This window comes from Halichoerus grypus, chromosome 6, assembly GCF_964656455.1.
Source record: "Halichoerus grypus chromosome 6, mHalGry1.hap1.1, whole genome shotgun sequence".
NCBI lineage: Eukaryota > Metazoa > Chordata > Mammalia > Carnivora > Phocidae > Halichoerus > Halichoerus grypus.
Window position 1 is genome coordinate 130028525 of NC_135717.1, and position 25751 is coordinate 130054275.

At 37.2% G+C, this 25751-nt stretch overlaps 1 protein-coding gene across 7 annotated transcripts in view; it reads right to left on the bottom strand.

Moving 5' to 3' along the window:
* Positions 1–25751, bottom strand: part of GRIP1 (glutamate receptor interacting protein 1) — a 660303-nt gene that overhangs the window by 191947 nt on the left and 442605 nt on the right. The gene's annotated exons all lie outside the window — the stretch shown is intronic.

Here is a 25751-nt window from a genome sequence, read left to right on the forward strand (position 1 = left end):
ATCAGTGAATATCACTAAGAGGAAGAGAAAAAAGGAATAAAATGGCTCAGTGGGCACTAAGAATAATCAGCTCGAAGAACAAAGGAAATGAAAAGAAATGTTATATTTCAGATGACAGAGCATTACAAGCAGATGACAGAGCATTAGTATTGCAGGAAAATAAAGACACACAGAATTAGTAGGTTCCTCTTGGAAGTGAGAAATGGCATCCAGAGCAAAATGGAGGGACAGGGACATTTAGAGTAAGACCAGAGAAGCTATGTTGAGAACAGGGAAGGAATGATGGTTTGGCAAAAGAAGATGTATATTGCAATGGACTGATCCAACCTCTTTGAGAAAGAGATAAAAATAACCTACAGAACCATGAAGAGAGCAACTGAAAACACAGAAGGACTAAAGCTCAGCATATCTGTGACAATTAGGCAAGAAGCTGAACGAACAAAACACTAAGTGACAAGATCATAGAGGTGATGGATCCATGAAAATCTAAGTAAAGTGACTTATATTTAAATACAGAAAAGGATTTATTCTGGCTTGGAATACAGGAGTAATGATCTAGGATGGCAAATATTAGGGTTAAAAAAGAAAGGAAGAATTCTTCCCAGTTTGCATGGGGCATTTATATAAGATAAGAGATGTCTGAGTGACAACCTTCAACATTTTCAAGAATAAGATGTATATGGCCTGAGTAGACATAATGTAAAATAATTATCTAGCAAATCTAGTCAAGCTAGATGATCCAAATGGTACTTCTGGTCACACTGTAAGATAGGTTTGTTGTGGTTATTGTTGTAATAGGAAATCATTAAATGATTAAAAAGAACCATATTGTACATTGTAAACTATTAAATATTACAGTGATTTAATTCTTCAAGTAGGCTTTATCATCTGAAAACATTAATTCTCCCAAATAAGTAGGCTGTGTTTCAAAATTGAGGAACTCGATTCTGTTCTAGGATGTACTTCTGGTTGAAATGATTCACGATTTCTTCATAAAACTAACAAGGCCTTTATAAGCAATGACAAAAAGGAAAGATTAACACTGCTGTAGGCTGTAATTAACTTAAAAAATGGAAATCACGCTGTTTCATGTTTATATCCCATTTGTCAGACAATTCTTTATGTTCTTCCAATCTTAGATGTAATCTACCAACTTTCAGATACCAATACAATCAACAGCATCATTTTTGCTTATGATACAGTATCCTGGATCCTTGACTCTTCTCCTTGCAAATGCAATGTTGAGTATTATCAGAAACCACAACACAAAATGTAAGCATTGCACTACAAAAGTCTCTATTTGCCCCACCACTTCCACTTGAGTATATGAGTGCTTTTCTCACAGTACTGATTTAATAACCAGGCAATATGCTTTATACAGCACCTATTAAAACAAACTTACTCTATGTGAAAATCTGGATTCTTTATAAAACCAATTAAAAATATATTTTCTTTCATAATCCAAAACTTTGAAACTGTATGAGTCCAGAGCACTGAGCCAAGGAGATATAGATCATAACAACCAGTTTTAGGGACAGCATCTTGGAAGCCTAAAGGCTTTCCTCAGCTTTCAGTTTGTCAAGAGTCCAGCCAATTAAAGTCTTGGGTTGAATCCAGCATTGGATTTTCTTAAAGGGCAATAAGAGATTTGTCCAGGAGGCTCTGGGGGATTTTTGCACTCAATGCTCTATTTTGAGGAGCTTTTTTTTAGAAATTTACCACTTTGCAATACATAAGTAGTCAACCTTGGTAAAATTGTTTTCTCACTTATATTTGAAAACAGTTTCCTTGACTTAGAGCTGAGATAGTCTAGTAATGCACATCCTTATAAGGTTGAAACCACATTACAGCTGATCACCTGGCCAGCCTCTACATAACCATTCCCCAGCTCCCACCCCCACTCCCAGTATTAAGAGTGTCCTTACTGAGCTTAAACAAAAATCTAGAAGCCAAAAGTTGTATTGGTCAAAGTTCCAGACTGAAGTAATTTTGATATTATCTAAAAATAGCTTGCCAAAGTCAATCAGGTTGAAAGCAATAACTCCTAAAGGTGAGTCAGAATCCTGGTAACATTTATCATGACACTTACGGGGAGCACAGCAACATAGCAGTATGGCACCATTGAACATTTGTGTGTGTGTTTTTATACGTGTCAGAGGTAGAATTTAGTGATTCATCAGTGGCATATAACACCCAGTGCTCATTACATCAAGTGCCCTCCTTAATGCCCATCACCCAGTTACCCCATCCCCCACCCACCTCCCCTCCAGCAACCCTCAGTTTGTTTCCTAGACTTCAGCATCTTTTACGGTTTGCCTCCCTTTCGATTTTCATCTTATTTTATTTCTCCTTCCCTTCCCCTATGTTCATCTGTTTTGTTTTCTAAATTTCACATATGAGTGAAATCATATGGTATTTGTCTTTCTGACTGACTTATTTCACTTAGCATAATACCCTCTAGTTCCATCCATGTTGTTGCAAATGGTAAGATTTCATTCTTTTTGATGGCTGAGTAAATTCCATTGTATATATACACCAGATCTTTATTCATTCATCTGGCGATGGACATCTGGGCTCTTTCCATATTTTGGCTATTGTGGACATTGCTGCTATAAACACTGGGGTGCATGTGCCCCTCCATACTGTTTTCCAGACTGGCTATACCAGTTTGCATTCCCACCAACAAGAGGGTTCCCCTTTCTCCACATCCTTGCCAACATCTGTTGTTTTCTGAGTTGTTAATTTTAGTTATTCTGACCAGTATGACGTAGTATCTCATTGTGGTTTTGATTTGTATTTCCCTGATGCTGAGTGATGTTGAGCATTTTTTTTTCATATGTCTGTTGGCCATTTGTATGTCTCCCAAGAAGACATACAAATGGCTAGCATTTGTTTCTAAATAAACTTTTCCTAAGAATATCTGTTTATTTTAAACTGCTAGGAGGAATCATAGGCCTTTTATAAAAAGCTACCCATCACAGAATGGACATGAACTCTTGATGTGATTTACTCAAAGTCAACTCTTGATTCACAAACTTTGCTTGAAAGTAGAAGCGGAGAAAAGACACTAAATATATAGGTGGCTGATGGGTCCATAGTAGGATACTAAAGGATAAGAATGTCTGGGGTACATTTTAATCCTTGAGCATAAAGTCATGGAGAGCTATGGAGTCTTCTACTGCGGTTTTCTCATGTGTTCCTTAATGGAGATTAGTGGATATATCATTAGAATTTCATGGTTATAAGGAATGATTTAGACCACTCTTTCATTTTATAGTCAGGACTTAAAGTCCAGAGAGGTAAGTTTATGAACACACATCTAGAGTGAGTCTGGATTGATCTTCTTTTATTTTTATTCCCATGCTCTTTCCTCCTTATGCTATATCCTCTTGGGTGAACAATGAGCTTTGATAGGTTCTTAGTTGCATGCTTCTGTATCACACAGGTAAGTGTCTGGACACCACTCCAGCAGAGAGCTTGCATAATATAAGTTAATTCCTATGGAGAAGGCTATGAAAATGAGCAATCATAGCTAATTCCTTTTGTGTCTATATAAATCTCATTCCCCCTTCCTCCACATATTTGTTTGCCCAAAATGAAGCGTACTTAAATTGTACCACAGAACCAATCTATACTTTTAACTTCACTTTTTGGAAGATGCAAATTTAAAATAAATGCCAATACAATGCACTGTTCCTCAATAAGGGCCTTAAAAGTTTCACTGAATATAAGATCCATGTTAATACTTCTTTATCTTATCAGGGAGACACTAAATAGGCTTTCAAGTTCCACCCAATTACATAAATGAATTTAAAAAATAGGTCAAATAATAAGGAAAGGAATCAGCAGATAATATCTCCAGAACAGTGTCTGACACATAACATGCATTCATTAAACATTTGCTGATAGATGACTGAATTATATTCAACTTTTCAAACTAGAGCATTTACTATAAATAAGCAAGCGGAAGAAAGTCAAACATTTGTTATGAGCTATTCTCCTTCCTACCTCTGATTTTCTTTTTCTAGATTTATAGCCTATTCCTTTTAACGTCACATCATCACCCAACAGCTATTAAGCACTGACTTAACATGTATGTTAAAAATCTGTGACTCTTTGTAAAACTAATATTAAAATATATTTCTTTTCATTTTCATTCAGACTACAGAAAGATTTATCAAACAACTTTTAAAATAATGCCTTTAAGCAAAAGAATTCTGATTTTCACACAGGACTTCCAGCTTTGACTTTGATGGTGGATCATATACAAAGGGAGCCTTATTGAAAGTCACCATAGGGGCAAAGCAGACATTCAACTGGTGAGTTACTGCTCACTGAAGTGAATGCTGTAAGTAATCATTAAGGGCATCACAGGGTGTCAGAACTGTCAACCTTTCCTAATGACATCTTAGCAGCTAAATAATCACTGTCACACTTGATGGCCGCCCACTGTCACAGGAGCTGTATATTGGTAATAACAAGGAAGAGCACAGGTCGCCTTTAGAGTGACATCCCATGAGGCTAGGGAAAATGCCTTCCACTAAATGGAGAATCGACACTGTGACAGAGGCACAGAAAGGGCTTAGTCAAGCATATACTTAAAACAGAAGTGGAACAATGGGGAAGACCATCTGTCCCTCTCATTCCCCCAACTTTGGTCAGTCTCCTCATGTGCCAAACACAGGAGGGGCAAACACAGATCATTCGTTTTGGTTACATATTCCAAGTGAAGCTGGTGTTTGTAAACCTGGAAAGCTAATAGCAGGCACTAAGAAGTAATGCTTCATTCTGGATCATGACCAAAGCCCATGCTGGAGCTGAGAGAACCACATCTTGAGGAATGGACGCAGGTCCCCTCCTAGTCTCATAACCTTGAATGGCTGCCTGACATCAAATAGCATCCATGTGTAATCAGGCTGCTTCTTGTCTCTCCATCTCCTGCCTCCCCCATTTCCAGTGTTTGGGCTTCCCAGAGGGAGTGGATATGACTATGGTTTCAAGGATCCCTAGCTATATTCATGGCTTTGTTGAAGAAAAAAAAAATTAATGTCCTCTGGCTGAGACTAATCAGCCTATGCTAAACAATTCCTAGCAACTAATTATGCACAATTGAGGCACCTGCTAAGCCAACGGATCCCTAACTTCTTGATTAGGAAAAAAAAAAGAGGCATTTTCTGCAATTAAACATTATGACCATTCCCTAGCAGCGGGGAGATAGGCAGCTCATGGCACAATGTTCGTGCATGTCATTACGAACTCAGAAAAAAACTCTGTTTTTCGTGAATGAACAAAATGAAATCCATTGTGAAGGGAATAATCTGTCCCTTGAATTCAATTACATTCCACAAACTTTAGTGCCTACTATGTGCAAACTAGGAATCAAAGTGGATAAAAGATAATAAAACTTTAAGTGGAATGGTGATTGAAGAATCCTTATTGCTTCGTGGGTTTGAGACTAGAACATGCGCTTCATTAGCTGAGGGGAGAAATGAGCACAGGCTTAGGGTACTGGTGGAGGGGGCGGGGCACAGGAAGAGAAAGAGAGCTCTATTCCAACAAACGTATGCAGAATTCTGCAATCAGAAAAATCAAGAAACAGGCCATTTTAATTTTCAACTAACATGGAAGTTTTGTGTGATGTGGGACCATAATCTTTTCAGGACCTGGATCTTGTGAACATTTTATCCCAGCCCAGCATGAACGTATCGTAAGTCGGCTGTTTCTCTTTTTTAGACACTAGACTTCCAGTTTAGTTTGCTGCCTTGGTGGTTTGATGGCACATTCTAAAATTTAAGCAAGATTTCCTATAGGGTAGCTGTCAAAGGGTTTTAACAATAGACTTACTTATATGTTATACTTATTAAAATAATGTATAAATACAAGCACCATACCCCACACAATTTAAAGAAAAACACACTCAAAGATATGGCCCAATCCGCCTCTTCAATCCCAAATAGTTCTTAATCTCTGATAAAATAACCTTTTCCCCCCTAGGGCCAAACAAAAAAAAATGCACCCTCAATCTTTCCTAGAGTCAGAAGCTTCTGAGTTGTACATGGGTTTCAGTTGTACATGGGTTTCAGTTCGGTGGTGTGTTGAAGCAATGATATGGATAACTGCTTACATCTGACCGTGAGAATGAATTAGTTTAATCTCCTTGCCTAATGGATGAAGTAGTCCACAAACTAGGTTTAAACCAGAAGGGAGCGGGAATGATCTGAGCTTGCTGGTAGAAGGCAGAGGCAGTGTGCTCCTCCAGTCCAGTCTTCTTCCTACAAAGAGATGGTTTCCCTCCTCTCTTTTGTTAGCTGTTTTGCATCTGCATGACATTATTGTCCTTCCTTGACTCTGCAGGTTTCTGTACAGTTTTATAAATCAGACACAGATGTGATTTATATTCTTAAAGGGGACCAGGTCTCTTGCTTTTGAACATTAAATAAAGAAATCATCCAGAGAGTGACTTCATTTTAAAAACAAATGTACAGTGGCTTCTTCACAATGATAGAATGTCCTCTAAAATTATATTAATCACAATCACATAACCATTTCAGGGATCAAATATTACAGCTAAAAACAATGCCAACAGTAGGGTTCATATTGCTGTAGGCCTGTTTTACAAGACCATTTTTCTCCCTCACTGCTCCATTAACTAACTCCTTGCTACTCAAAGTGTGGCCCATAGACAAACAGCATGGGCATCATCTGGGAGCTTGTCAGAAATGTAGAATCCCAGGCCCCACCCCAGACCTTTGGAATCAGATTTAACAAAATCTTTGGGTGATTTGTAATGCCCATTAAAATTTGGGAAGCCCTGTTCCAATTGATTTGACCAACAGCAACAGCATAGGTAGTGAGGATGCATCTGTTCTGATTGTCACCTGATTGTGTCAGTGGTGGCCCATAAAGAAGCTGTCAGAATAGCTTCAATGATATCCCCAGTTCTGAAATACTGTAATTATCAAATTACTTATGGAATGATTTCCTCAAATGGAAATGAAACTGTTGCAATGTTATGATTCTAAGTGAATTCCATCTTCTCTTGATTCACTTTAAACCCTTTGACAATCCTAAAATGGCTAGTTTATGGGGGTAACTGGATACATCTAAGGTCAGATTACCTACAGCAGTTGATTGATTAAGGCAGAGACAGGAAACAGTAGGGTGTTATTACCCCCGAGCCAGTAAAAGACAACTGAAAATGAAAAGTTATGTCCTGTCTCATGGTAGGGACATGGGGGAAAGAATCTTCTGTGGTACTATCTCCTTAAACTCTTTTCTTTAGAAACAAAGTTACTCCCTTGCATGCACACAGTTCTCTTGGAACCAGGAAGTTCTCCAGCACAGAACCTGGCCTATGATCTTTGTGCGGGCATACACAGGACCACTGTGGCCCCCGAGCATTTGGTCAACCTTGTGGAAGTGGTCTGCAGTAACTGTGCTGCTTGGTGATGCCTATGGGTTTTTTGGAAGAGTAATATCTCGAGCCAGGTTAATTTGTAAATCCTCTCTGAAATTAATGAGCATGAAACTGCACATTTTCTGCCTCTGGCATTTCCATTGCTCATGTGTCTGAATCACAAATGATAACTCCTATACTTCTTCTTAGTATTGTTTCCAGTAGGAACAGATGAACAAGAGTCACAGCAATCACCGACTGGCCTCATCACCAAAGAATTGACATTTCTAGAGGGATGGACACTATGCCAGGAGGCTTATTTTCATTACCATATCAGATCCCAATTAAAAACTTTAAAAAGTTAAATTCAGTACAGCTTCTTTATTTTCTATATGTAGGGAGGGTTATATGCTTTAATTCTCTGACTTTACCACCAATTATGCCTGCTAATATTCTCGGTATCTTTACACCATGAATTACGTGTAGGTTCAACAAGCTCTTAGCATTAAAATAATAATGTAGTGAAAAATATGAATTACTTCGGGGTAACAAGTACTGGCTATCTGAAGCCACATTTGCTAATTCTTATTTAAAAAGTGCACCATTATTCAGGAAAAAGTATTTGAGTATAAACAGGCTAGAACATATCTGAATATTACTGGAGGGTCATAAGAATCAATGATTATATATAATAGCAGATAGAGCTGGGTGGATCAATAGAAATATATAAAACATTTAGAGAAATTAAGGTTCCCCCCATTTTTTTGACCAATAATAATATGAAATTAAGAAGTTACTTTGATAAATACAGAGAACAAACTGGTGTTTGGTAGAGGGGGGATGGGTGGGGAATGGGTGAAATAGGTGAAGGAGATGAAGAGTGCACTTATCTTGCTGAGCACTGAGCAATGTATAGGATTGTTGAATCATTGTATATCTGAAACAAATATAATACTGTATGTTAAGTATACTGGAATAAAAAATAATTTAAAAAAAGTTACTTTGACACATACTGATCACAATTTCAACTGCAGTACATCTGGGGAAAAAATTTTAAAAGTACATAGATTTCCTAGAGATAACTCATGAAACTTCATGTCTTCATTGAAAAGATTGAGATTTTTAAAAACATTCCAATAATAATGGTCACAGTTTCAAAACTGGATCATTTAAATGATTATATCTCTTGATTACTCAAATCTCTTCATTTTTTTGTCCTTTGTCTGGGACAGTTTTAGCATTTCTAGTATAAGCTGCAGAGAAGAAGAAGGAGCTTTTTGTAAAAATCAGGACTCCAAGAGCTCTTCTTTTAGATGATATTACTATGATGCTTTCTATATTTAGAACATTTCAGTATGAAATATCAGTTGCAAGAATGAGGTTAAAATTTTTGGAAAAAATAAGAGAAAGCAAAATGCAATTAGGATGACTTCATTTTAAGAGGTCGACATCTTGTGCCAGTAAGTGAATAAACACTGGATATCATTAGATAAAAGAATGATTAGCCTACAGTTGTGGGGTGGAGCATTCTGGTATAGGTTTGATTATTGAGAAAATAGCCTTTAAAGCCCTCACCAACTACTATTATATTAAAACCGAGAGCAGTGTGGAGTATACTACATGCCTAGCACCGTGCTTAGTACCTCATATACATTATCAACATTCACAACAATATAATTGTGCAGATACTCAAAACATGAGGATATAGAGGCTTATAGAGATGAAATAACATGCCTGAATGTTCCCAGGGAGCAAAGTGCAGAAACGAAGCTTTAACTTACTCATCTTTATAGGGTCGGCTCTTCACCACAATGATATATTATTTACCAAAATTTGATTCACATCCATTTTTATAATTTCTGTGTGTGTGTGTGTGTGTGTGTGAAAAGAGAGGCACATTTTCATACACTCGTCATTCCTGGGTGTATTCTGCGTGACTACATATCACTGGTAAAGGATGGGACTTGGGGCTGCATTTGAAGATTTCCTGGAATTTCAGTTTAGAAAAGAAAATATCTTCTCCCAGTTTTTAGATCTCACTTCCTTGCCATGAATTCTTAGCTTAATTTATGATATAAGATTCAAGTTTTTTTCTGGCACATAAACAAATCACTTGAAAGAATGCCTTTTAGCCAAGAAGCCCCAAGCATTTTAGGAGATGAAATCTGGCTGAGTTTATCTCTCTAACTCCTACTCTATGCCAACCATTCTCTACTGATAGAGCGTTTATGAACTGGTTCCTACAAGTGGTTTATCATCTTAAAATGAATAAATAGTGGTACATTCTCTTTTCTCCTTTCGTATTCTAGACACCATGTTCATAGCCTGCTGCTTACAATATTTCAAACCTTTCATTAGTGTTCATGCAGCTAGAAGGGGAAAATAAATCTTGGACCAGGCGACAACTAGCAATACAATGGAGAAAATGGTGGTATGCCTCGTGTGGTTGGTAAAGGAGCTCATTGAAGTCTGTCTTTCCTCTTCCTCTGGCTCCCCCAGACCATATCTACAAATAGCCAGGCCCCAGAGTAGGGGTGCTGCAATCTCAGTTCTCAGACTAAGGAGTGGCTCTGTGCAGCGGAGTTACTGGACAGATAGGTGCAGACTCTTCGCTAGACCTAACAATTTCACAGGGAGCCTACGAAGCCCAGTGACTAACACATATTAGCTATTCTTTCCAAGACTGTCATCTCTTCTGGCCTTGGCGCATTTCAGGACCTATCTCTGGACTCACTTTTTAATAACTTATAGTTTTAAAAAATTCCCAGGTTTAAGCTCAATTTGTAAGTGTGAGTTAGTGTCGTTATATACCATTTTAGAGCCAACACCTTTTTGCCCGTTAGGTGAAGGGTGAGAATCACATTTAGATGCCTTGGGAATAATATACTTCATACATATGCCTTGGATTGCCACATGTTTTGCTTTATTAATTCATTGCTAGGTCAAGCAATAGCAGATGACTGCTTATCAAACAGATGACATGTGTTTTTAATGCATGATTAAAGCAGGATTTATCATGGCTGTCAGAATCCAGGGAGTGTGTGATTTTTGTTATTTAAAGCCCTACTTTGGATACTCTCTGGTTTTACAGGGAGAGGTGGTGATTATACAGACAAAACCTTACAAGGGTGTTAGACCTGAAATAATTTTTGTATGCAAAACATTAAACCCATTTAATACACCAGAATTTTACTCTAATGCAACTTTCATAGTTCATATGGCTCTGTCAGTTACTAACTGTGTGACCTTGGACAAGTTACTTATTCTCTTTGAGCACCAGTCTCCTCACCTATAAAATGGAAATAGTACTGTACCTACCTCCTAGGATTGCTGTGAGGATTGAGTAAACAGCATAAATAAAGCACCAGGACTGACCTGAGTTCAAAAGGTGGTGGTTCCATCCATTAATTTGGTGTATTAGGAAGCTGAGGGATAGACAAGAGTCAGCAGAGATCCCCAGCAACAAATGTTTTCACGATAGCCCTTACCATACTATCCTGTAATCATCGACCTGTTTTTCTTCATAATATGAACTCCTTTGAGTGGGGATTTACTTTTGCAGTTATAGATATTATTATCCCCATTTTCACAGATCAGAAAACTGAATCTCAGGGAAGCTAAAAATCTTTCTAAGGCTAAACAGCTAATAAGTGGCTGACCATTCATTCCTAATACTGCTGCACTGCCTCAATAAAGAGAGCTTACACAACAAACAAACTTTAATGGAGAGGGAAGAGTGTTCTCTGACTATTGTAAACCAAAATGAATGTTGTCCAACCTGTCCTTCCATTTACTATCATAATGAAGAGGCAGATACTTGACACGTCATTTTTTCAAAGCTATGGGATACCATTTGCAGAGTTTTCAGTTGGAGAAATTCACTGATATTAAGTGGTCTATTATGTTTCAATTTGTCAGTGGCAAAATAAAAATTAAAACCCAAGGACCTAGATTTAATAGTCCAAAGATGATCAAATTATCTTCATTTGCTACTGAGACAGATTATTCAGACATACAATTTCCCTCATGAATTACTTGCTTGTCTAACTCTCCTTGGGTTATATCTACTTCATCAACTTCGCTACTTTTTCACATAAATCTTGCCTGAGCAAAGATTCAGCTTTTATAGTTAATTAGGACAAACAAGGAAAATGCAAATCAACTCCACAAAATGTGAATGTTTAATTTTGAACTGATTTTGTAGCATTATACTCACTAGGACTCTTCCAATTCTCCAATTAACAAGTTACTGACATGTACAAACATCTAGAATAAAAGAAACCTTTTCTTCCATCACTGTTTGTCAGTTTCATTACTGAATTTGGGTCTGCTTTGGGACACTTCAATCATGAAAGTAATCATGGAAAACTATATTGGATTCTATTAGCAATAATACCTTAGAGGAGGTTCAGTTATGATAACTAAAACTTTCTCTGATTCACTCTCATCTGCCATGTAATTTGCCTTAAGGTATTTTAAAATCACACTGTCAAAGCTTTAGAAGGATTCTTCTAAGCACTTAACTCTGAGCCACAGTGTATTTTTAAACAGAGATTTTTATGAAATCCAATGTTGACAAGCAAATCACTAAGTATTTTTTCAATGTAAACATTGTTTAAATTTTCTAGATCAGTGTATATCAATGCCATATGAGACAATCAGGGAGATCTATATCTATATATCTGTATCTATATCTACATATACATAAATACACACACAAATACATACATATATATTTGATAGATGCAGTTAACCCTACATATATATCTATATACCTAAGAACACTGGTAAGAAAAAGTATGCATATGAACAGGAGATCTAAAAGGACCTTTCAACCCCAAGACAAGCCTCCTCTCCTATCCAATAGGGCAAATGCCATGGGCAGAAGTTGGAGGCCATCACCTTTATCCCGGTGACCTCCTCTTTTTTTTTTAATTTAATTTTATTATGTTATGTTAATCACCATACATTACATCATTAGTTTTTGCTGTAATGTTCCATGATTCATTGTTTGCATATAACACCCAGTGCTCCATTCAACTGACTTCCTCTTGAGTCCTGCAGTAAAATGAGCAAGACCTTAGAGCTAATGGCAAGAATCAAGATGGTACGGAGCATCTAGAATATTCAAGAAATGTCAACTTTTAGAAAATACATGCAAATTTGTGCTTTAAGTTATATAAATTCTCAGACTTTGGAATTCTATGTTTAGGATTGCCATATTATAACAAGAGATGCTTTCAGAGAAATTGCAATTTAGCTTGGAGACATCCTACAAATATGTAATACAGGTCCATAGCTTATAGAAGAACAGAACAGTTACGTGAGAAGTTAATTCATCCAGGGGTCCAAAGTGAATAATTCAAACCCAGCATAGCAGACATTGTGGAGGTGGGCATGATGACCATTTGATATGTACTATCTACATGTGTACTGCAGAAAGACACAGCTTAGACAGGGTATAATTAGGTGTGTGTTGATCTACTGAGCAATCTGGGTACTGATTTTAAGTAGCGTCTGCCTTCACATTTCTCCACTGTATACTGCAGCTTTTACTGGCTTCTATTTTGCTTAAGACAAGCTTAACAAAACATTTGCTATTTATTGTGACAGAAAGAGTAAACAACACATAATGGCTATGCTGGTACAATAAAGCTAAGATATTTGCTTCTTTGACAATTAGGGATGTATTGCTTGAAATAAGTACAAGTGTTTGTACATTATCTGAAAAACGTCACATTTATGTAAACAGAGATCATAAAACTGAAATATGAAAGCCCTGCTGGTACTACTCCTGTCAGCAACTTCCCTCCAGGAAACCAGTTCAAGGGATACTTTTCAAATTCCAATTATGGGAGATTTTAGCTAAAAATCTATTAGGTCACACAATTCTTTGTTAAACCAAGTAGAAAGCTTTACCACCTTTCTTAAATATCTACACACTTAATTGGAAAAAAAAAGATGTTAAATTTGGTGGAGAAATACCAGAAAGCCTCAAGCACCTTGCATAATTATATCATCTTTTCCCGTTTCCTTTATCTGTTTTCCTTTCGATCCCAGAACTTCTTGCATTGCATATTTGCACGTAACTGAGATGCAGCATGATGCAGAGGTTGGACCTCATCCCACGGGCCCCTAGGCTCAGTGGAGAGCAAGCTGGTCGGTGAGTAATGTCTATCAGACTTAAGACCTGGATGTCTACCCACTAAATGATCTCTTCTCATCTAGATTGCAAATCATGTAGGCCTCCTACAAATTTCATAAATAGAAAGGAGGCAAACATTTACCCCACTTGTATTTCTGCCACCAGTAAAGATAAGCCAACTGGAAGTAGGTGAGAGAAGGCAATTCTTTATTTTTCTTCTACAACTTTTCTCCTTTTTTTTTTAAAAAAAATTAATTTTATTATTATTTTTTAGATTTTATTTTTAAGTAACTTCTGCCCCCAATATGGGGCTTGAACCCACAACTCCGAGATCAAGAACCACATGCTCCACTGACTGAGCCAGCTAGGCGCCCCCCTCTTTTTTTTTTTTTAAATTGAAGTATAATTGACCTACAATATCCTATTTGTTTCAGGTATACCTCAAAAGCATTTGATACTTTTATATATTATGAAATGATCCCCACAAGTCTAGTTACCATCTGTCACCATACAAAGTTATTACAATATTATTGACCACCTTCCCCATGCTGCACAGTATATCTCCATGACCCATTTCAAGCCCCACTCTGGTAACCAACAATGTGTTTCCTGTATCTATGAGTCTGCTTCTGTTTTGTTTTGTTTGTTCATTTATTTTGTTTTTTAGATTCCACATACAAGTGAAATCATATTATATTTGCCTTTCTCTGTCTGATTTATTTCACTTAGCATAATACCCGCTAGGCCCACCACATTGTCACAAATGGTAAGATTTCATTCTTTTTTATGGCTGAGTAGTATTACATTGTATATATAACACATCTTCTTTATCCATTCATCTACGGATAGACAATTGCTTCCATATTTGGCTATTGTAAATAATGCTGCAGTAAACATAGAAGTGCATATATCTCTTTTGGATTGGTGTTTTCATTTTCTTTGGATAAATACCCAGAAGTGGAATTGCTGGATCATATGGTAGATCTATTTTTAATTTTTTGAGAAACCTTTATGCTGTTTTGTATAGCGGCTACACCAATTTACATTTCTACCAACAGTAGAGTATGAGGGCTCCCTTTTCTCTACATCCTCACCAACACTTATTTTTGTCTTTTTGCCAACAGTCAATCTGACAGGTGTGAGGTGATATTTCATTGTGGCTTTAATTTGCATTTTCCTAATGATTACTGATGTTGAGAATATTTTCATGTGCCTATTGGCCATCTGTATGTATTCTTCAAAAAATGTTTCTTAGAGTCCTCTGTTCATTTAAAAATTTTTTTTTACTATATATTTTTCTTCTTAAGGCTTAATAGCAACAGAGTGCATGTGCGTACTAGTTTTATATTATACTCACCAGATGCCTAATGTTTCTCAGCAAATATGACTGCCAAGAATTCAAACATCGAAATGGGGCTTCTTTTGTGGAGAGTTAACTTGGTAATGTGGAAGGCACCCACGCTTTATAGTCATAAAATGTTTGAAACTTGGTTTCTCCATTTATACTGGGCACATTACATAAATCGTCTAAGCCTTAATTTTCTCATCTCTCAAGCAGGGATACCAATACCTATTTTTCACACTTGTGAGAATTAATTGGGAGAACGTGTGTAAAGACCTCGGCATGTGGCACAGGTTCAATAATACCAGCTCCTTCCTGCCACTCTGGCCTGGTAAGGTGTCAGGGACCTCCTGGACGCTCGATAAATGTTAACCGATCATATTTAGTAGGAATAAAAATCATGCAAGTGGGGATTTTTAAGGGCCTAGACTTCTTCTTTTTCATTTGTTTTTATTTTATTCTGAGGGATTGTCAGAACCCTGACAACTGAGAACAAAGGCACCACTGTTCACACATAATTGAATTACTTAGAGATGAGTTCTGAGAGGGCTAAAAACGGCTCCTTAAAAACACAGTTAAATAATCCTAAAAATACACATGAAACCTATTAAATATAAAATATATCTTTAAAAAATAATATGGTAAATCCTCCCAGAGGCACAACTTAGTCCCCTAAAGCAGACACGTCAGGTGGGCAAATGCCAATTCTTTTATGGTACTAGAATATCATTTATTAAATTACTTCTTTTATAGTGCCCTGGTGGCCCTGGGACTAATGCTCCTCATAAAGGTGTAAGTTAGAATGAGAAAAATGACTTGCTCATCTGATCCTTTATGTATAATTATCACTAATTGCACAAATCTGGTTTGCATTTGTTCCATTAAATATCTCCAGTGGCATTGTTTTGTATACAGCCCAGCTCTGGGATGCACATGCTGCCTACACATAGAATGTTTTTTACGTTATAATTCAGTTCAGAATTTTAATTAAATAAATTAGAAACAACTGAATAACAAGGCAGCCACAGCTTTTAAATAATGAACATGCACTAGTATCCTTGCTTTGCATGACAAATGATGACAAAGGACAGGGTGGTATCATTATCCAGTCCGGCAACAACTATGAAAAAAAGAACTTTTTAATTTTTCTATAAAATTTTATTTTAAAATGTGAAATATGGCAAAAGGCGAGCACTCTTGGGTATTATAAATCATCTCCTAGTAGGAGGAGAGATCTGCTGGAAGGCTGCCCAGGGCACACCGATTTATTCTCTTTTCCTGAATCACTATTAGGGGGCAATTACTTTTCATCAGATTTAAGTTTCTTCTCTGCAAGCATTAAAAAAGTGTTTCTGTATCCTGGAGTTTAAAACGATAAAAATAGTACACACTTAAAACGCAGTATAGGTAGCACTGACTTCTGATCAGAAGGTTGTCTCCTCCTTAATGTTATTTTAAATCTATTCCTTGATCTCTTCATTCTTGACATTTTGGCAACATCACAGGAGTCAATCTCTCTGTGTGCGTGGGTTTAGGTATACCAGATGGTCCTAGCTTCCCACTTAACCTCAACAAGCACACCTTTTTTTGGCCTCCACTGATTGATGCCTCCCTTCCCTTCTCTCGTCCCTCTTTCAGCCTATAAACACGAATATGCCTCTCCTTCTCTTAGCTACGCCTCCCATCTCCACCAGTTCCATGCCTTTAAATGCTAATGATTCCCATATTTATATCTGCAGCCATGGCCTCCCCCTGAACCCGGGACTCAGGATATACAACTGTCTATCTATCATTTCGCTTGAATATTGAAAAGGCATTTCAATCTTAACGTGTCCAAAATAGAATGATTGATTCTCCCCCACCACCAGTACTCCATGGCACTCCACTCAAGCAGTTACTACAGCCCAAAACCTCTGAATTATCTTGGATTCTCTTTTGCCCTTACATTTTACCTTGAATTCATAAGCATGTTTTGATGACTCTTCCTTGGAATATTTATCCAATCCATTCACTTATCACCACCTATACTGCAACCACCCTGATCTAAGTCACCATTATCTCCCTGCACTACTGAAATAGACTCCCAAACTTGCCCATTTATTGCCCATATGACTTCCTGAGTTTATCTCTTAACCCCCTCCCCCCCCCAAAAAGTCATAATACTCTTTGGCTTAAAGTTCTCCAGAGGCTTTCCGTTATACTTAGAGTAACATGTAGAAACCCAACCATGGTGTCAGGTATAATCTGGCCCTACTCATCTCTCTTACCTCATGTTGTATCTTTCTATGTTTCTCCTCTCCATTCACTATACTCCAGCCACAGTGGCCTTCCTCTGGCTCCTTGACCACGGTAAGGTCATTCTCACCTTAGAGCTCTTACTCCTGCTATTCCTTCTACCTGGAACATTATTTCCCCAGGCCTTTGCACAGCCAGCCTCTTATTATTCTGATTTTGTTGAAATGCCATCTCTTCATCCTTGGGCATCCTTTCCCAATTTGGCCCTCTCTTCCCAAGCCACTCTCTGTCCATTAACGTATTTTTATTTCTTTTCCAACACCTAGAGCTATCGGCAATGTCTGTTTATTTACTTGTCTGGTGTCTATTTCCTCCACTAGAATATGAACTGCATGTGAGCCGGAGCCTTGCATATAGTCTATGTGTCTTAGCACACAGGAGCCTTGCATATAGTCTATGTGTCTTAGCACACAGGAGCCTTGCATATAGTCTATGTGTCTTAGCACACAGGAGGTATTTGTTGAATGAATATTTTGAATGCATTCCTGACCAACATATTTATGTAATAATGTAGAGACATACCATGTAATAAAGTCAAATACAGCAACTAAAATCCTTTATAATAATTTAAAATAATGAAATCATGCTCTTGGCCATAGAGCTCAAGAACTGGGAAGGACCTTAGAAATTATAGGGCAACCTCCTTACTTTACAATGTTTTGAGGATCTGAAAGGGTCAATGAGCCACTAAAAGTTCACAAAGGAAGAGAGAGGCAGAGTCAGGCCTGCCCAGGTCCTTAGATTTGCAGCATCAAATACAGTGCGCTGCTCCTTATTATATATTACACATGAGCAATTGTATAGAACTCATTGACAACATAAGAAACCTAAATTCAGCATCAAAATACACAGACACTATGTACCAGTAAAAGTATGATTTTGAAGCATAAATTTGATTTATCTTAAATGAATATGCTAATGTTTGTAATAAATGGTAATCTTTTAATGAAAAGTATGCTTGCATTAGAATTTAGAATACCTTTTCAGGGACCACTGAATGACACGTCTCTAGAAATATGACCAGGAAAGTTTTAACTGACACTTAGTTTCTCTCCATAAATGTCTATAAATATCACTTCCAGAAATCTTCATAGCTGCATCTCATTGTCTGGGTGGCTTTAGTTAAGAGACACAATGATGTGTTGATTCAGCCCTTTTGTGTACCCAGGGATTTCATAAAATTGAGAGAGGCCTACACTACTTAAAATTTTTGAGACAATTGGTAATTTTTTTTCAGTAATGAAATAACTGAAATGGGGTTACCCAAATTATGGAATACTTTAAATATTTATATTGAACAAATTAACATATTAACCTCCAAAGAGTGCCTTATAGTTAGTTATATGATTTATAAAATATATTTATCTCTCATGCACTTAGAGCTCTAGGATCGAATACACTGTGAAATTGTAAGAGGAACACTTAACGCTTTGCAACACTGTCCATGAATCTCTGGGACACGTATATACAAATAATGGTAAAAATCTAAGCTTGAAGGTCTTTATAAAAGTGAGACCTGAGCCAAGTGGCCCTCTTAGCGCCCATGACAGGCCTTGTATATCTGATTTTCTTTGCTTTCTACCTTCATTCCAACCACAAGCAAGAGGTGTGGGGAGAGGATGGTGGGGGATGGGGGAGGCATTAGCCTCAACAGGCAGCTAAAATCAAGTGTACAAAAAAGTGAGGGAGGGACAGAAGCTTTTTGTCTCAGAACTGGAAAACCGACCAACCAAGTAAGTAGAAGTAACTGATGTGACTGTCTGCATCTCTCTCAACCCGCTCGCTCTCTGATTCTCAGGGGGAAAATGAGTGGCTGTTTGGGATTTACAGTCACTATGGCCTAATCCCGAATGAGGACAATCTGCTCTGGCCAAATCCTGACATGCACATTCCAGGCATGGATTGAAATTAAAGCAAAATACCCATTTATTAGAATAAATCCCAAAAGGCCTTATCAGAGTTGCAGATGGGTGTTTTGAAAGGTCTATCCAGTTCCTGAAGAGTAAGTCACAGGAGAAATGAAACCAAACTTGTCTCCTCAAGAGCTAGGGAACAATTTGACAAGCATCGGTGGGAGTGTGTGTGTGTGTGTGTGTGTTTGGGGGGTAGAGATGTATAGTCTGAGGTTCCTTTCAACTTCCGAAACCAGCTCCACAGCGGGACTGGGAGATAAGCTGGCTTTAATTACTCAAAGAGACCCCATCTCAGATCTGGCTCTTTCCTTCACCTAGCCAAAGGAAAAAAAATGCTTATAAACTGCTGCATTGGTGGTCCTACTCATCTTTTTTAAATGACATTATCCATCTAATAAGCTTTAGTTCTCAACTGTTTTTACAAGAATGATGTTTAATCAAAGCTAATGGTATCAGGGTACTTGAATCATCACATGAATTAACTGAGCAATATGAATGCTTCATCACATTCTCTTTTTATTTCTCTTAATATTAATTAGAATCACTTCCCAAAGAAATTGGAGGTCCCAGGGATGACTTGGATATCTAACTTTTCTACTCCTAGTGGACATATTCCAAGTCTGACAGGACACAGAAAGATTGGTTTTGGTTAGAGATCAGTTTCTAAGTTTTGCCCGAATCTGGGATATTTATATATATTTGATCTTAACACACTATAACCAAAGGCCAGCAGGAAAAAGGGACTGTGATATTAATAGAAATTCACAGAAAAGGAAATAGTAAAAGTAAAAAAAGTTGTTCAAACTTACTCATAAGAAATGCAAATTAAAGCCATATGAAATACCATTTTTTTCACTTCCCAGATTAGCAAAATCCTCCAAGGTGGATAACATACATATTGGTGAGGCTGTGGGGAAACAGAAACTGTCACACACTGTAGGTGGAAATATGATCCAGTATAACCTTTGAAGAGGTCAATTTGACGATATTTATCAACATTATAAATGCATATGCCCTCTGACCCAGATTTCCACTATGTGATTAATCTTACATACACACTTATGCATGTATAAAATAATATATGTAAAAGGATATTCATTACAGTAATTTCATAATAGCAAAATATTTGAAACAATTTAAATGGTCATGAATAAAGACTGGAAACAACTTACATGCTCACAAGTGAGGGCCTAGTTAAATAAACTAGAATGTACCCATACAAAAAACACTCATCTGGCTATAAATAAAGAATGATAAACCACTTCTTGTGCCAAAATGGAAAGATCCCCAAGATATATTTTTTCAGTGAAAAAAGCAACATACAGAACAGTGTGCACAGAATGCTATATTATGTTTTATAAAGGAAAGTTATGAATATGAATTTATATTTGCTTATGTTTGCATAAAGAACATCTGGAGGAATTATAAGAAATGAGTAAGCATGATTTTCATTTTGTGTGTGTAGTGGTGGGATCTGGTTGGCTGGGGGTTGTGGAAGAGAGTGAATTTTTTCACTATATACCTTTTTTATGTGTTTTGTGTTTCAAACCATCTGTTTATCCCAGAATCTACCTATTTACCTATTTAAAAAATAAAGTATAATTGATTAAAATGTTACCATTTCTGGTTTTCCAAAAATATATTGCATCGATGTTACTGAATATACTTAAATTTTTCTCTGGCAGCTTTCTTTGCCAAGGAAGAGTCTTAAAATACCAGAAGATAAGCATTAAAGACATTTCATGAACACACGTGCATAATGAAACACTTCTAAAGATCCACTAATGCATTAGTGAATTAAGTTTCTTGAGAATTAGCATTGATTAAATGTCATACTTGTAAAACAATTAGGAACTAAAGCTTATTAGATGGAGACCAACTGAAAAAAGGCAAGCACCACTATCATCTGGAGTAAAAGACAAAAATGTGATGTTCAGGAGTTATCACATATCACCGTGGTGAGATAAGTTAAAAATCTGTTTATTTTTTTACAGGTTTCTAACACTGGGAAATTGAAACTCCTATTTCTCTATACTCTTAAAAATGATGTTCAGGCCAGTATGAACCAATGGTATTTAAAATATTCATATATAAGGATAAAGGGCATTTCCTCCAAGTTTGTTGTTGTTGCAGTCATTTGAGGTCTTGCCTGGATAATTAAAATACAGAAAGAACTCAACGTATCCATATCAAGATAGGAGACAAAAATAACAAACTAAAATGCACACATTGAATTCAAAGGAAACACTGAATAGAGAAACAGTTCAGGAGCCACAGGGCAAGATGTACTACTATGTAAGAGTCATATTTCTCTTTTAAAAAGCAAACAAAAAAATTACATAAGGTATGTTTAAATGGACTCATAATGGTCACAATTCACAATTTTAAAGTGACACATTGGGGACTAGGTACTGGATCAGAGGATCTCATGGGGGCAATGTGGAGTAGGAAAAAATGGACATAAGTAGAGAGAGCCATTCTGGTGGTTTTCCTCGGTCTTCCTGAATCAAGAGTACACATCAAGGATCTTTTACTTTGTTCCTGGTGGCACCTTTGACAAAAACAGCAGCTCACAGTGTTTGTACTCAAGACTCACTTCAAAAAGAACAGAGTGGGAAGCTTCTAGCATTTGCCATGTATCGGCTAATAGAAATAAGAGCAATAAATGAACACTGAAGGTGAAATCAATAAAGACAATAAAATGGTCAAAACGTTAAACTTTTTCATCTTTACCTGCTTTGTCCAAGAAAATCAAAAGAAGATTTAAAAAAAACAAAGATTTGAGGGTAATTATCAAGCAACAGCCTTCTCAAAATGGTTACAAAAAGCAGGTGACTAGATACTTTTATTCTCCGTTGAAAAAGCAAACATCTGAGGAGAAATCTCCATGTACAGAGGAGAGAAAAGAAGATTAAGAAATACTAGTTTGCTACTATATGGTTTTGATTGTTGAAGGAGGAGTAAAAGCAATTCATTGTTTGGGGTTGACATTGCTGCCTCTTCCAAAACCGCTAATAGAAACAACTCTTATTTAGAAAGCACTTTACAGTTTTAGTGCAACTTTACATTCATTCTTCCGTCTGATGAGCTGGTATTATCATCTCTGTAGTATATATAGAGAGACCAGAGCTCAAAGGCATTAAGCTACCTGCACAAATTTGCACACGTAGAGAGTAGGGGAGCAGATTAAAACTCAGTTCATGACTCCACAAATCCTGAGCTCTATGCTCCACAGATCCTCAAGGATATGTGCAAGGAATGGTGCCCTAGCAGCCTTTGCAAAAATGAGGCATTCAGTTCCCCTCTAGAGTCACCAGCCAGGGATGAACAGTATTTTGACAGTCTGTGCCAATGGTGTGCTGAGGGAGCTCTCAAAAATAGGTTCAGTGTTAGTTACAAAGACACATTGATTCATTGTCACCATCCAGGATCCTCAATTCCCTGCACCCAGAAGGCCAATATAATTTTGAACCATGAGTTGAGCAAGGAATTGATTTTCCTTTGATTCAAATTCCTGAGTAGGCTGCTCTGGAAACCTGGGAAAGCTTCGCTCTCGCCTTCTGGACATTCTACTTTAATATCAGACAGATGTTAACAATTAGAGATGTTCAAAGAACAATAAACAATTAAGGAGCCAGCATGATTGATCTCATACTCCAGGTAATTGCTCTCTGAGGACACTGTGCCGTTCTTGAGAGCGAGAACAACAATAAGTCCTTCACAAAGCTGCAGACCAGGGCTTTTAAAAATTTTTGGTCTTCTCCTGACCTCCTCCATCCCCCGACCCCTCCTATCACCACCCACCTAAAGCCTCTTTGCCTCTTCAGTTGGGGAAAGTGGCACAAGGGGCTTCTTCCTCATCAGAAATTAAGAGTTGGGTTGCAGAAGTTCTTTTGAAGTTTGTAAGCTGGAGCACGAGGTTATTCACTCAGAACATCTCTAATTGGCTCCAATTTACACACTCCAAAAGTCCCAAAGGCATCAGCCAGTAGATAATGAATGAAATAAAAATTCTGGGGCGCCTGGGTGGCTCAGTCATTAAGCGCAGGTCATGATCCCAGGGTCCTGGGATCGAGCCCCGCATCGGGCTCCCTGCTTGGCGGGAAGCCTGCTTCTCCCTCTCCCACTTCCCCTGCTTGTGTTCCCTCTCTCACTGTGTCTCTGTCAAATAAATAAATAAAATCTTAAAAAAAAAAAGAAATAAAAATTCAAAGAGAATATTGTGTTTAGAAAAGTTTTATCTTTGGGAAAATGTTTTATAAATTGCAGGGCATAGTTATTCCATCAATTTTTTTTATATTGTGGTGAAATACACATAACATAAAATTTACCACCTTACTCATTTTTAAGTGTCCAGTTTAGTGGTCTTAAATACATTTATAATGTGGTACAACTAACACCAACCATCCACCTCTTAAACTCTTTTCATCTTGTAAAACTGAAAGTCTATACCCTTTAAACGGTACCTTCCTATTCCATCCTTCCCTCAAGCCTTGGTAACCTCTATTCTACTCTCTCTCCTCATGAATTTGCCTATTCTAGGTACCTCAGGTAAGTGGAATCACACAATATTTGTCCCTTTATGTCTGGCTTATTTCACTTAGCATAATGTCTTCAAGGTTTACCCATATTTTAGCATATTATCATAATTTCATTCCTTTTTATGGCCGAATAATACTTCCTTGTATGTATATACCACATTTTGTTTACCCATTCATCTGTTGATGGACATTTGGGCTGTGTCCACCTTTTGGTTATCATGAATAATGTTGCTATGAGCAATGGTGTGCAAGTATCTGTTCAAGTCCCTGTTTTCAATTCATTTGGGTATATACCTAAGAGTGAAAGTGTTGGATCATATGGTAATTCTATGTTTAACTTTTTGAGGAACTCAAATTATTTTCCACAGGGACCACACCATTTTATATTCCCACTAATAATGCAAAAGGCTTCCAACTCCTCCACATCCTTGCCAATATTTGATACTTGTAATTTTCCATTGTTTTTTGTTTGGTTTTGATTTTGAATAATAGCCATTCTAATGGGTATGAGGTGGTATCTCATGTAGTTTTAATTTCATGTCCTTAATGATTAGTGATGTTGAGTATTGTTTCTTTGGCTCATAGGCCATATTTATAATTTCTTTGGAGAAATGTCTATTCAAGTCCTTTGCCCATTTCTCAGTTGGGTTGGTTTTTATTTTTGTTGTTGTTGTTGAGTTGTAGGAGCTCCTTCTATATTTTGGAATATATTAATCCTTTATCAGATATATGATTTGCAAACATTTTCTCCCATTCTGTGAGTTGTCTTTTATTACTCTATTAACAGTGTTTTGATGCACAAAAGTTTTTAATTTTGATGGAGTCTAATTTATCTATTTTGCTTTTGATGCCTGTGTTTTTGATGTCATACCCAAGAAATTATTGTAGTGATTCCATTTGACCAGTCTCTGATACCATTTTCAGCAGCATTCTTAGATTACTCTACAAGCCACCTATAATAAATTTATTTATGTATTCCCAAATAAATTCTAAAGAAATACAATGTGATAGGCTAAGGAGCAAAAGGTCCATGGATGACTTCAAATTGGGTCCCAATTGTCTTTAAGGTTTAAACTGTATGGCACTGGTTTTCCTTCATGACCTGATCCCTGCCTACTTCTTTAGCCTCGTCTCACCCTTGCCATCTAACTTCAGTAATCCTGAATTTCCTGTGTCTGGAATATTCCACATATGTCCTCTTACCTGCCTAACTTATATTCATCCTTCAAGTCTTAAACCAGTCAGCACTTTTCCCAGGAAGTATCCCATGATCTTCCCCCATTTCCGACCAGTTTCCAGGGTTGATGTGCTAGCTTTGAGATCCTATGGCACCCCATGTGGTGTTTATCACAAGATTTACTGTACAGAATTATCATTTATTTAGCTCCGTCCCCCTCTAGATCATAAATTCCATGAGGACAGTAACCATATCTATAATTTATTTTTATCACGATATCCTAAGTATCTAGAGTAATTCATGGTAAATAGTAGATGCTCAGTAAATATCCAATGAATGAATGAATACACCAGACCAACAGCTTTTCCAACCCAGTGTTCTGTTTTTAGTTAAAGAAATCTGTTCATGAGGAGGCATGAAATTTAAAGATATACCCAAATATCCCTGTTTTTCTCAATAATTTCTTCTCTGTGAAGTTTATCTAACAAACCTTTAAGTGTTTTAAGCACTTTAAAAATATTAATTCATTTAATCTTCATAACAGCCTGATGAGGTAGGTATTAGCTGCTGTTTCCAGGGAATGAAATAAGAGCAGAGATGTTTAGTAACTTGCCTATGGTCACATAGCTACTAACTGGGCTTGTGTCCATTTACAGTTAGTCACCCTGTACCATCTCTTGGTTGTGATAAGTTCCAACTAAATGTGAAACAATATATACTGGAACATTTCAGACTTATAAGGATGGTCAAGTTCATGATATTTATGGTATTGTCAACTTGGCTCACGTCCTCCTCAGATTTATGGTCTGATTTACATGGTAGGAGCCCTATGTTTCCTAACTGGTACTCATGTACCTGTCAACTCTTCACTCCTTTAACTTCCTCTCTCAGAATCTGAGCTCACTTCCTCATCCCTTCTGGAGGCTCAGCTGTTGGAAACAT